This window comes from Phoxinus phoxinus (genome assembly GCF_949152265.1).
Source record: "Phoxinus phoxinus genome assembly, chromosome: 11".
NCBI classification, from domain to species: Eukaryota; Metazoa; Chordata; class Actinopteri; order Cypriniformes; family Leuciscidae; genus Phoxinus; species Phoxinus phoxinus.
This window is the reverse complement of record NC_136886.1, coordinates 27284186-27296450: the sequence shown is the minus strand read 5'-3', so window position 1 is coordinate 27296450 and position 12265 is coordinate 27284186. Positions and strand designations below refer to the sequence as shown.

Sequence of the window (12265 nt, the reverse complement as noted above, 5' to 3'; positions counted from 1 at the left end):
TCAGATAAGAGAGATTTTCCGTGATATATAAGACCATTAGACGTCTGTCAAGGATATCAGCTCTCTCTGAGTTCAATCCCTCCTCGTATATATATTGTTTACTCCTTTTCTCTGTTAACTCCTTCACTTTTTTAGTCTTGGATTCTTGTGCATATTGCAATATAATAATTTAGTATCTGATTTTATGGAATTCAGAAGTGAATGCTTAGGCAGGTGATTTACTGAATTATCCTGTTCACAAATTAGTTTGCCAGTATGTATAATGTATATTTGGTTGTGTGCATTCAAATTGCTGCATTTTTGAGCTTATAGCTGACAGACAGTCTGTTTGTCAGTGATTGACATTGTAACCTGCCCTTATAAAATGTTTTCCCATTTGCATTTAGGAGAGCTATAGTCAATATCCTAACATCATACAAATCGACAGTTTTTCAAATAAAGTGCAAATTTAGCGACTCTAAATCTTCCAAAACCTTCTAATCTAAAAGTGTATTTTAATTTTAGATGGTTATTTTTTATTATCTTTATGCTTTATGTTTAATATTTGTAGTGTTATTAGTATATTATTATAAGAACATTATGTAGTATTAATATTGCCACAAGGATAATGGAAAAAAGATGTGTGGCTTCCTATCTACATTTTGATGTGAAAGTCAGAATGTGAGACAGTTACTGTATATGCATTTCTTTGGCTTGATTTGCTCACGTAGATAAAATAATTTCATCAGTTCCTACAGTACTCCCACTTCTGAAGTCATAATTACGAGCTTGTTTTTTGAACACCAGGTTTGTTCTGGGGGGGAAATGATTAAAGCCAGACTGTATTGAAGATATTTGAATAATGAAATATACTTTATTGTCCCCAGTAGGATAATTTGTTGTGGACTTAGTATTCAACATTTCTACATCACCTGTAATACAAAATTAAAATTAGTTCAATTAAAATCAAAATTAGTTACTCAGTAGTAAATATGACTTGAGAGGGCGTTCATGTCCAATTCCCGAGTAGGAAACTCGTATTTACAATGATTCCAATAGCATGTGAAGGCAGAATTACATTAGTCAATTGGGATTTTACCACTTTATTATGTTGCAATTGCTAAAGCTGCTGCCCAGTTGAAGCGTTTCTCCCTTGCCAAATTCCATTTTTACGTGCATTTGGTGTTTGTTAGTTTTAAATTTTGTGGTATGTTTATTCTATTGACATTCTATTTAGTTAAACGTTTCAATCTCTTTGATCTATAAGAAGTCACTAGCAGCTGTGATCTCTCTCTGTGATGTCTTCAGATCTTGAACCATCCTTATTAGGCTCCTTTGTTGCTCAGTTATGATTTCCTGTTTTGTCAAGAGGTTGTGCAGCAGTGCCAAAATACATTTAGTACAGTACCTGTGAGTTTAACACATCGTAGTTTTGACATAAAGCCCTTGTTATGTACTGACATTGCAACAGCATGTTATAGAAGTCTTAAAGTCGGTGGAATTTGAGGTTGCTTGATACAATAATGCACCTATAGACATCTTTTGGCATAGAAATTAAGTAGTGCTACAACAGCACTATATGTTATTTAAAAATATAAATGCATGCTAATTAGTGTCTGTAAATTAGTGCTTTAAATGGAAGGAAGCAACGTGTAAGACGAGGAAGACTGAACATAAGAATATTCTGTTGTCAATACAGTAATTTGCTTATGTTGCCATTATTGGAATGAATTATGCCAGTCAGTCTATTTTATAATGTATCCGCCTGTCATGTAAAACTTCAGGCTGTGGATCAGCCTTTTCCTGTCGAAGTGGACAGTTTTTGGTGAGAATAGTACTTTGTTGGTTACACTTTATTTTGATGGTCCACTTTAGACACTGCACTGTAAACCCTCCGATTCTACTCACACCGCTCCAAACGGGATTCAAACCGGCTCTTTCTACCTGTCCTCAGTTACTTAACCCACTAAACCTCACTCTCATCCGGGTCACGGTTAAAATATAACCCCTCCGGTTCTACTCGCACTCGCAAACGGAATTAGAATCGCAGTTTCCGGCATGGCTAATTTCAACCATTAAAACCTTAGATACATTTTTGTAGAGATTTGAGATGGACCTCTCTCTACAAGCCACACACAAGTTGATCTATCTGTTCTCCAGGGATCATAATGGCCCTTTTATGGCTCTAACACAACAATTGAGCCTGTCTAGTTGTCCATCTGAAGCGATTAGAGAACCTTAAAAAATCATTATTTTGTTTCAGTACCAAAAATAGGCTGCTACATAGGCTTAAGGGCCACAAGCTGTGTTTTGACTCCCTCACCAATCAATAAAAGAGTGTGTTTAATAAATCCTTGTGCAATCCATCTGGCACATTAAAGCACAACCATTATATCAATAGAATCAATGAAAAGATAATAACGAGTTCAAACAGGATCAGTCTTTATCTTTTTCTTGATTATGACATTCATTTTAAAATGCATCTCAATCTTAAAACATTCCAACTGAACAACCAGAAATCTATAGTACATCCTGTATTGTAGACGTCTTTACATGGACCCTAATAATCAGTTTGTTATCAGACTAGCCCATTCAGAATTCAAATGTAAGTCAAATGTAACCATGTCAATCATGAATTGGTCTAATCTGATTGAAATTTTCTTCGGATTGGGGAGGGTGGTGGTTAAACCTTTTATAATACATTCGATAGGACATGCAAACACTTGGATTGAAAACTGAAACTGGAAAGTCCCGAGTGTGCAGAAATGGCGAAATGAAATATGACATGGAACGAGCTGTTGTTGTTGAACGAACGTAATTATCATAAAATCGTGTACTTTATAGTAAGTACTACATTTAGTTTGAAACTTACTTTGCGACCGTTATAAAAATGTGTGAATAATTCAGATGTACTACATCCCAGCCAACATTTGTATATGGGTATTAAATTGGCTGAAAAATGCGCCCCATATAGGATTGCCCGCGGGTTCCATAATGGTCCCATGTTAATTGCCCAGATGGATTTCATGCAGGATTGCACCTGCCACTAGGTGGGACCCAAGTGGGTAAAATGCACAAGACCCATCTCGGTCCCAGCTTTACCGCCATGTTGTCACTGTTATGTGACCTACGGTGTCAATTGTGTCGCTTCACTGCTATTCTCCTGTCTCCAGAGATCATAATGGCCCTTTTATGGCTCTAACACAAACATTTTGCCTGTCTAGTTGTCCATCTCATAGGATGAAGCTATTAGAGAGCCTTAAAATCATTATTTTGTTTCAGTACCAAAAATAGGCTGCTACATAAGTTTAAGGACCACAAGCTGTGTATTGACACCCTCACCAACCAATAAAAGAGTGTGTTTGGCCTTGTGTGATTGTAAAGTGTCACACTTCAGAATCTCGGCAGAAGTAGTATAGGTCATCTGGGTACATTTTCCACTTTTCATACTATATATCCGGACATACAGTACTACTGGTGTACTGTTTTTCGGATACTATATAGTAGGGATACTAAGTATAGTGTCATAAATGATGGTTGTGTCATTCTAAAATTCTCCTTTCACTCATGAAGTACTTGCTTTGGACTCTCATCAACAGATGTCTTGTTTCGGGTGTGGGAAGGGGCATTTTTGCTGCTTGATAAATATAAGCAGCACGTCACAAATCTTCATGAGCTTGTCGTCTCCTAATTAGGACCTGAAAAGATAAATATTTCCCCAGATTCACAGATGAGATTTAAGCTAGTCCCAGACTAAAATGCATGTTTGAGCTGTCTTAAAGGATAAGTTCACTTTTAAAATGAAAATTCTGTCATCATATACTCACCCTTAAGTTGTTTCAAACCTGTATGAATTTCTTTCCTCTGCTGAACACAAATGAAGATATTTAGAAGAATGTCAGTAACCAGACAGTTTCTGGTTCCCATTGACTTCCATAGTTGGAAAAAAATATACTATGGAAGTCAATGGGAACCAGAAACTGTCTGGTTACTGACATTCTTCTAAATATCTTCCTTTGTGTTCAGAGGAAATAAATTCATACAGGTTTGAAACAACTTAAGGGTGAGTATATGATGACTTTCATTTTAAAAGTGAACTAATCCTTTAACTGAAAGCAACTGGCATTTCTTAAAATATGTCAGTGTTATTATTTTGTCTCAAGATGCACACCAGTAATGTATTTTTCTATGTTTATACTTAAATGTCCTAATTAAACTAAGACCTAATACTGATTTCATTGAAGTCCTGTCTGTGAAGCCATTATAGGCCATAAAAAAAATGGCTAGGATGGCTAGTGTGCACATCTTGAAACAGAGGGAAACTCTGCATATTTGCAGTGTGAGCAATTTGCACATCAATCTGATCTCTTTATTCAGAAATAATTCAGACTGATGAATCTGAACATAGTGTTTACATGAACAAAATGTGTCCATGTAAATGTAGCTACTGATGCTCCTGAAATACTACATATATCACTAAATGTCACCATTGTGTTTCCATGTACTCTGTACATGTTTTTTGAGAGATGAAAACTTAATACATGATTTCCCCATACAGATACAAATCTCATTTTCATGCACTCAACAATAATTAGATGATTTATAATGGTATGCTATTATTCATCCAATGCACTATATGCAAACCATTTTGCTTATACAGTGTCACTCAGAAAACAATTCTAATTTGCATTTCCATTCTATTTCCATTTAAATCAGACTGGTTGAAATTTTTTAGAAGCCAGTGGTTCAGGTGCGAAGGTTGCAACATCCCGGTTGTCAGAGATAAATGTAATTACTATTTTTGGCATACAAGAAAGTCAGCAGTAATCATTTCTGTAAATAATGACCACACAGCGACCTTGGAGGAACAGGAATAAACAAGCTCAGTGGAGGTCAATGGATCAGTTCTCACTTTCCCCTCCATCCTTTAGCTCGGTAATGATTTTGCATGCTTGATTTTCCACAATAGAGAGGCATAGATTAGTGAAACTCACATGAAACATTCATCAGACCTCCCTGCCACTGAGATGGCAATGGATGGGTCCTTCCTGCCACTCACTGGATTTGGCTAATCACTCACACACTCCCGACACTGAAACGCTTCATGCTCACCATAAATTTAAAGCAAGATTCTCACACATTCAAGAAAATTCTCAATGCATGCATGCACAAAAATGTACACACAAAAACAAATAACTTATAGATGTGATATACCACAAACAGTTACTTCACATCACACATTCTCTGTGTTTCTCTTCAAATATATTACTTATCTCTAATGTAGTTTTAAGAAAAAAAAGAAGAAAACAACAAAATCTCCCAGCAGCAGATATGTCAGCTAGTCTCAGACAGCGGATGACTAATGTTTACGCAGTGGGTGATGTTAACAAACTCTTTGGCTTTCACTGAGCTTTTACAGTTCAGTTAGTTCAAACATGAGACATCAAACTGAGATAAAGTTTTTCTCTCTCTTAATTGTCTCACTCAAGAAACAGATTTGACTTAAATTCATTTGTTTTATTTGTCATCTCAAAAACAGGTTTTACATGGAGGAGTAATTGAGGGTCCAGGAATTAAGCCCAGGGAATGTGAATAATTTCTTCCGATTAACTACTATCGTAACCTCAGTTCCCTGAGAGTAGGCAACGAGTATTGCGTAGCTATACGCAGTGGGGAAACTCATTTCCTGAGATTTATTGAAGCTTAAAATGTAAAAGCGTATTGCAGCTGCACAGCGAGCACAGTCATGGCTCACTCATTGGCTCTGATGCAGCAACTGCATATCCAATGGCGAAGTCCAATGATGCGTATCCAATGATGATATCCAATGATGCGTATCATTGCATGTGGCGTTCATCCAATGATACGCATATCCTATGCGTATGCGCCAATCAGCTAGCAGCGTGCTAACATACGTCAGAGTAGCCAAATAGGGCGAGGCAGAGCCTATAAATGAGGCCGAATTCGGGGAATAGTTGATCTTTCAGATCCACAGTAAAAAAAATATTTTTTAAGTATTTGTTCAAAATAAGTATTTGTAAAAAACACGTTATTTGTGCCTTTCCGAATACCGTATTCGGGTTCGGCTCCACCCCTACCATATAGGCTTGGAAAATCGCAACTTTTCATTTTCCGTCGATCTTAGTACACGGTTTAACTACAGAAGAGTCAAGTTTTAAATAGGAAAAATATTGAAACTCATTGGTCATTTTGAAAGAAATGCTACTGGACTCATCAGAATCAATGATCTATGCTAAGCTATGCTAAAAGTGGTACCGTCAGACCCGGAGTTCGGCTGAATGGATTCGAAAACGGTAAAACTCAACTGTTTAACTCTGGGGGAGTTGTAAAATGAGCCTATTTCCCAAAAAAGAGGAGTATCCCTTTAAAAAAAATCATTCAGGAGTGTCTTTATGAATGAGTCACTGAATCACTCACTCAAACGATTTGCTAAAAACTCTGAATGTGTTGCAACGCAACGGTTTTACCTGGCTTGTTTGGAACCATTTTCGTTGGCGGAGAAAACCCCCCTGAAAATGGCAGGTTACTAAATTATTAATTATTCAGTTTTGCTTGAGAACAGCATGACTATGCTGGTCCACCAGCTAGACCAGCACTTAATTAACCAGCTTGGACCAACATGGAATTCATGCTGGTTATTCCTGGATTTTTCAACAGGGCTGACACAACTGAAACTGTTTCTCACATCTATTTTACACTATTTGCACAGCACATCACAAGTGTAAACACAGTTCATTCAACTAGTTTTGCAATTATAACATTTTGAGTTTATATTATAAAACTTGAAATCATTGTTGCATTTGTAACTTGTCACCACTTCATGTTGTTTTCAGAATCTAATCACTGATGTGGTAAATGTTTGGTGTTTTGACTCATCGTGTCTCTGATTGGTTTAGCAGGATCTATGATAGCATTAGTGACTAGGTAAATCCCTGAGACGGTTATTTTTGCATTACACCTGTGAGGGAGACACTGATCTCACCTGGTTTTCAGACCCATTTATTTCCTCTCTCAATCGAGCATTGTGGCAATTTTGTGCATTTTACAACCTTAATGGTGGGGGTGGGGGGGGGGGGGGGGTATAGGTCTGCATGCAATGGGTTCTTCATAAAAAGTTATTTAAATTTGAGATAGGAATGTTAAATATAAACTGATCTAGAGAGATAGAGCAATAAAGCACAAATTCTCAAGAGGTTAAACACAGGTCAGTTTTGCAAAATGCATGCCGTATGACTTTAATAATATAATTGAGATCACACAGCGGTCATTTCATCTCATGATAGTTGTGGAAATATCATGGCAAAAAACACAGAGTACTTATGATAATAGCTCTAGGGCTAAATTCACATAATGTGTCTGTTTGGCTTTTTTAGTCGCTGGGTGAGTCAGTAAGAGTAACAGGGCAGCAGTGAATCCCCAATCCCATCCTTTCCATCTCGGACTTATAGGTATTATGATGATTTCTGCTAGATTTTCTTCTTTCGTGACAACTTCAAAGGCAAACTCGGTATAGCAACAGGATTTAGAGATTACATTCTGAGCTTGAACTAAAATCAATTGCTTGTTTGAAGTTGCTTTAGTATGAATGCAACGTTTCCCATTACTCAGCAACATGCAAATTGCGGGGCATCAAGAGGATGAGAGAGAAAGAGATGGATAGATAGATACTAAGCGAGTGTGTGTGAGAAAGAGAGATCTGATGAACTCTACCACTGCCTTTAGATGATTTAAAACACTAATCACATCTCCATCAAAGACTGCTTGAGATAAAAGGAAATCACTTCATTTCTATTAACACAATCACTTTCAAATGGCATCTCATTAACATCTAATCATGTTCCATTATGTGAGGTGTCCAGAGATTGTATTCTGTAATGCAATGTTCAAGGCCCTTTCTTGTACATTGACATTTTTTTTATGGAATATTGACGAAAATAAACACATGATGTTTTTTTTTTCAAGACTCATCAATGGATTGTTTTTGTGTGTCATCTAAAGTGGTTTATTGACATTCTCTGTGTAAACAGTCTGAATGCGCAAACTAACTGCCTGAACAAATTTTCTGCTCCTCAATTCTGATTGCTTGTTTGATGAAGCATGTGCAAGCATTTGAACCACACACTCGAAAATAAATGTAATGACAGCTAGATGTATCAGACTTATTAGATAAATATCACACAAACATGCTCATCTGGTTGTGCGCCAAAGCTGTCAACATCACAAATATCAGACAAGATATGTAACCACCAAGAACAAAGCAGTAAATGTAATTTGCTTAAATATTAACTTGATTTATTAGCATGCAAAAATAACATCCTATAATTTCATGAAAAGGACAATTATAGATTAACTTTAAGACTGTCCTTCAAATTCCCCAAAAAAAACATTTTAATTATATTATCCGTGGTATAACCATATTTGTTTAGTGTGATGAGCTTGAAAGAACCACTATATTTTTGACTAAGAATAATTAATTAGTGATAAGTGATATGGCAGGTTTGCTATTTTATGGCAGGTTTATGTCTTTGTACTCTTAGGTACATGATGATTATTAGAACTAGTAAATAATGCTAATAAAATAACTAAAGATTTATTACTGATATCCATGAAGCATTTTTATGGAGATATCGGACGTACTCTGTTTTTTTTTTTCTTTTTTCTCTCTCTCGGTTGATCCAACAGGCATATTAGGTTAGTTGGAGTCTCTTCTGTCTTTTTAATTACCATTCAAAAGTTTGAAAGAAATTAATACTTTTTATTCAGTAAGGGTGCCTTAAATCAATCAAAAGTATCAGCAAAGACATTTATAGGCCTAATGTTACAAATTATTCTTCTGAACTTTTTATTCATCAAAGGATCAATAATAAAAAAATTTAGTTTCCACAAAAAAAGTTAAGCAGCCCAACTGTTTTCAACATAAGGATCATGTGACACTGAAGGCTGGGGAAATGTTGAAAATTCAGCTTTGCCATCACAGGAATACATTGCATTATAACACTTATTAAAGGGCCCCTATTATGATATTTTAAAGTTTCCTAATGTTGTTTAGGAGTCTCCTACAACAGGGTTACATGCATCAAAGGTAAAAAAACTGTTTTAGTTTATCATAATACATTTGCACATCACCACATTTTCAATGATTCTCAAACGACTTGCCAAATTAATCAATCTCTCTAAATCCCTCCTTTCCGCGAGCTACTCTGCTCTGATTGGCCAGACAGCTCAGTCTGTTGTGATTGGTTTACCGCGTACAGCATGCATCGAAAACAAAAACTCTCATTGCCATAACAACGACAGCTCTGCATGTCCTGAGGCTGCCGTAAACTAAACACAGTAACGAACAATGACGTCGATTTTACCATATCAATCCGAGCGCGAGTCCGATGATGAAACAATAGAAGAACTAGATATTCAACCCGAACCTCCATCACAAGGACGACTCGAGCAGGACGTTTCAGTGATTCACTAAGTTACTCAGTTTGAGGTACATTATGAGATGTTGCAATTCCTCACCATCATCATTAACAAGTGCATGTCCATCAACCGATTATTTTACTTGTACTAATTTATTATTTTACCCCGGAAACTAACCAGGACTACTTTTTCGAAAAACTTCCAGCGGCCAGAACTCTGACCAGGGAGGTGACCACAGAGTGGTCTCAAAACTAGTATTTTGAACACCGTCTTTCAAGAGCAAGCAGTTTGCGAATCCTGCTTGAACTCCGATATTTGAGAAGCAGTCGTCAGTAAAATAAAGGTAACAGGAAAAGTTTAGGATTATACTGCTGTAGTATCATGGTAAAGATTAATTTTAACCACAGATTCTTCACATGCTCGTCCTTGGGCAGTGAAAAAAAAAAAGAGTCTTTACTGTCACATTGTAGAGCACAGCGTCTCCTCGACATGATGCTGTCCAGTATCCACAGGAATCAGCTGTAGTGTTTGAGGTTTAAGTTTCCCTGATGTCTGCGCGCGCAATAAGTGGGCGGGCTAATGTTACGTATTGACGTCACGACGAAGGGGCTTATGACTCGTTTGAAAAACAATTAATTTCATTGACTCAGAGTCGACTCTTACTTTTGAAAGACAATAACTTGATATACGGTGCACTTTCTGATTTAAAACTTTGCAGGATGTTTTCATCACTTAGAGCTGTGTTACACACTACATGAAAGGTCATTTTCAAAATCCATAATAGGGGCCCTTTAATGTCACAGAGTGCATTTTCCATCATCCTCCCTGGCACATATCCAAACACACCTGGAACTCATCTAGCCATCGTCAGTCATAAACAGCACTTCACACACTGGCTACATCCAAAATCGTATACTTCCACAATATAGTAGGTGAAAAAGAGTATGCGACAAAAGTAGTATGTCTGAATTCACAGTTACTCATGAAAGAGTAGACAAAAAGTACTAAGATGACCTACTACTTCCAGCGAGATTCTGAAGTGTGCATACGATGACACTTTCCTATCCCATGAGGCCACGGGAGAGGACTTCTGAATGGCAGTGAAGCAATGTAACTGACGCTGGTACTGTAGGTCATATGATGATGACAACATGGTGAATATAGTGTGAAGGATACATCTATGCCGCCTTTAAAAATCAATCAGATGAAGGTATCTCAGGAAACAGGAAGTGAAGCTAACATTGGATTCGGAAGTGCCTTGATGCCTTCCTACCTTGGAAAGGCAGCATTTTTAAGATTTCGGATGCAACCATTGTCTGACCTTGTTTGAAAATGACTCCTCAGACTGTTTACCCTGCTATTTACCTGCTTAATGTTCCTGATTACCTTGCTAACTACTGCGGTTACATCATCCAAACCGATCTCCATTCATCCAAGTCATCTTCAGGTCATCATATCGTCCAAGTCGTCTTCCAGTCCTCTCTTGTCTCAGCGTTGTTCCCTCATGTGTGTGTGTGCTCCAACAGTTCTGTAAGCCAAAAACTCAAATTTAACAATTCAAGTCTATGCTCATCAGCTAACGAACTCCAGAATCACCACTTACATGTTGATCCACCGTATTCCTGTTATATCTGCTACTAAACCTACATGTTTTGGGGTGCGTTTCGCATACAACTCGCTGCTTAAGTACAAGTGTACAATGCATCGTTGAAGAAAACCAATTACATCACGAGTCACGACTGTTTCCTGTAATCGTACTGTCGCAAATTGGTCGTACAACCACGTTGGTTAATGATGTCGTGATGGACCAATAATTACTTTTAATGAATCTGTTTGAGATCGAATTAATGCTAGATGTTTTGCTATAAATTACCGTTACGCACATGGCATCTCTTATTTTTCTCAGTTATTTTGCTACATTTCTCGATTCAATCTTTTTTTTTTTTTTTATAATTAATGGTTGAAAGCCAGTTATTGTCAAATAAGTTCGATGAGCATCTTATCTTTTAAAATGTGTACTTAAAAAGTGTACTTTCTTTCCCTTTACTTTAGTTTTATCTGTTTTCTTCTTGCTCTGCTTCTCGTCATCTTTTTTTTTATCTCCCCCTCTAAGATATCAGTGTAAATAACCCATTATATCACAGATATGACAGTTCGGGTGCTACGGTATGCTGACACCCTCTGTCACCCAAATGGCTGTAACCAACCACAGCTGTCATAATTACACAGAAATGACCTGTCACCAAGCAGACGCATTATGCACGACACAAACACAAAAGATTCCACACTGTCATTGGGTGCTTTGATCTGTTTCCTGATATGTGGTGGAAAACACTCTTGTTCAGACAGGTTTTAAATTGCTGAAGGAAATCATTTTTAGACCAAAACAAATTCAGACAGTTTTAGTGTTCAGAGCTCTGCAACAGAAGACGGACGTGAGCGTGTGATTCACTTCAAGGGGTTGAAGCAATACAGAGCTCTCTTTTTTGTTATCTTATACACGTACAGCTGTAAATGTGGAGATTTTATGGTCTTAAGTCCTGATGTGATTCATGCGCTCACTCCATATCTCATTCCCTCTTCTCCCAGCAACAGGACAGAAGTGCTGACATTTCTTTTGACTCTAGGCTGATTCTCTGTGATGTCTGTGCAGTGTCCCGAATGGTTGCTCCCAACAGACAGGACAATACATGTGCAGAATTTTATTTTTTGCTTTTGCTGTTTCTGGTCTCACTACAGCATGTGTGTGCAGTAAACATTGAGATGTAACTGACACAATGTTAGGTCTAACCTTTACATCAATCGATGAGGCATTATCACTTTAATGAAAGGTTTGAGGGCTAAGACTGAC

At 37.2% G+C, this 12265-nt stretch overlaps 1 protein-coding gene and 1 long non-coding RNA gene across 2 annotated transcripts in view; one reads left to right on the top strand and one right to left on the bottom strand.

Moving 5' to 3' along the window:
* The window catches only part of asic4b (acid-sensing (proton-gated) ion channel family member 4b), a 44732-nt gene that overhangs the window by 1946 nt on the left and 30521 nt on the right, over positions 1 to 12265 (top strand). The gene's annotated exons all lie outside the window — the stretch shown is intronic.
* The window catches only part of LOC307006549, a 55698-nt gene that overhangs the window by 22894 nt on the left and 20539 nt on the right, over positions 1 to 12265 (bottom strand). The window contains exon 3 of the long non-coding RNA XR_013799484.1: positions 10801 to 10942. This is a non-coding gene — a long non-coding RNA (uncharacterized lncRNA). The remainder of the gene's footprint in view (positions 1 to 10800; positions 10943 to 12265) is intronic.